Here is a 1,829-nt window from a genome sequence, read left to right as displayed (position 1 = left end):
AATTATTAATGACCTTTTAGAACAATGAAAATGTCTTCTGGTGGTCCACAATATCTGCTTCCTGTCAACCCACCCTGCAAACTCCAGTTGTCCACTCTGAATACTATAAAGCTGGCCTGAATTGACTTTCCCAAGCTCTGCCCTCTTTAGGCCGAAGTTGGGGCAGAGATGAGTGCCTCTTCTGCTCATTCTGGCTCTCACCTCACCCTAAGATTTATCTCTTTAGAGTTCATCTAATTAACTTAAAAATGAACTAGTCTGTCAATAGACTGTTGTTGGATAAAACATGGTTATGCTGCACATGACGGTATAATAGAGAAGATTCACACACTAAATGCACAGCAGGTTGGATTTGGTGTCCAGAATAACTGTTACCTTCCAATTAAAGAGTCTGTGACACTACAAGATTCTCTTGTATTTGACACATCTGTTCTGCCCTCTGCAAAGCTGTTCATATGATTAAATCATAACCTCCTCTGAAGAAATGTTTTGCCAGACCATAATAAAACAATCAAATTTCTGTCTGAATAATCACAAATTTTAAATTGGTGTGGTAATAAACAGTAAAGCCTTGCTGTTGAGTATTTTAAAAAGATATTGGTCCCTCTGTTTGGGATGGTGTTAAGGGTTTTGCCACTGAACCTGGAAGAACCAAGCTTATTTCTGCCTAAAAGTAGCTAAACATATGAGCTTGAAATCTTGAGTTCAGTTCTTGAACTTGCTTCGTAGAGTATGTTTGGTCCTGAAAGTATATGTGAATGTACTTTTATCTCATGTATGTGATGTTTTCTCTATTATATTGACCACCCATGAACCCCTTGAATTTTGTCTCTATATTAATGCAAACCAGCATGGCCATTGTTGTTGGGGGCCAAAAATAATGTAATAATTTATTCTTTTTTAAAGGAGTGTAAGTTTCCACTTAGTTGTATGAGAAATTTATAGTCCATAGCCTAGTTAGAGAGCCCATGTAAGTCTAATTATATCTTCACTCTCTCCAGGCTTCTAAGCTATTTATATCCCTAATACTAGAGGAAATAAAGTTTAATTAGCCTGGTGTCTAAGTCTAATGTCTGGGTCCTGGTCCTGGTTGCTCTTGCAGGTGGCCTATAGATCCCTAGTTTCTCAATTCTCACAGATTCTATTGTTGAACTTTCTGCCCATAGGCTCCTTTCTTACCAGTCGGTTGCCTTTGATAGCTCCTTAAAGCTGAGTAAAGGTTTTCTAGGGTATCCCAGGATACAGAACTTCACTTTCTAATTCAACTAGTTCTGCCAATAAGGATTGTAGGTTAGAGAACAGAAAGCCAAACTGATCTTTAAGTTTATATTTCTCTTCAGCAACAAAACATGAAATGATTTTAAACTCTTGGCCTGGTTCCCCTGTCTACCCTTCATTCCCCTTCTTATTAAACTGATAAGAACAGATACTACACTTGATCTTAGCCAAAAGGCCGAGAAGCGATTCCCCTTCTTATTTAAAAAAAAAGATATGATACTATTATTCCAATGATTGTATTCTACTAAACAGCTCTATATGAGTTACCAAGCTCAAACTTTAAAGGCCCAGAAAGCTAATTGGAAGTTTGTGGCATACTCTAGTGTTCTCAAAAACTTCTCAAAGTTAAAATTAATTCAATAAGATATGATGAGCACTTTTTGGGGTGTGTGTGTGTGTGTGTGTGTGTGTGTAATGGGGAAGAGTTAACAAGCAACTGACCACACAAAGATGGAGTATTAAGGCTCAGAGAGGTTAAAGGTACTGAGAGAAAGACCAGGGAAGAGGCGAGTTAAGGGGAAGGTGAGCCTGTCCAGAGCATCACCATAGTC

General features: G+C 38.2%; 1 pseudogene; it reads right to left on the bottom strand.

The window, feature by feature from the left end:
* Window positions 1-1,263: 1,263 nt before the first annotated feature.
* Window positions 1,264-1,465, bottom strand: LOC111827273 (annotated as a pseudogene).
* Window positions 1,466-1,829: the final 364 nt, after the last annotated feature.

This window comes from Myotis lucifugus, unplaced genomic scaffold, assembly GCF_000147115.1.
Source record: "Myotis lucifugus unplaced genomic scaffold, Myoluc2.0 scaffold_2, whole genome shotgun sequence".
Lineage (NCBI taxonomy): Eukaryota > Metazoa > Chordata > Mammalia > Chiroptera > Vespertilionidae > Myotis > Myotis lucifugus.
The sequence above is the reverse complement of the archived record's forward strand: the minus strand, read 5'-3'. Positions and strand labels throughout refer to the sequence as shown.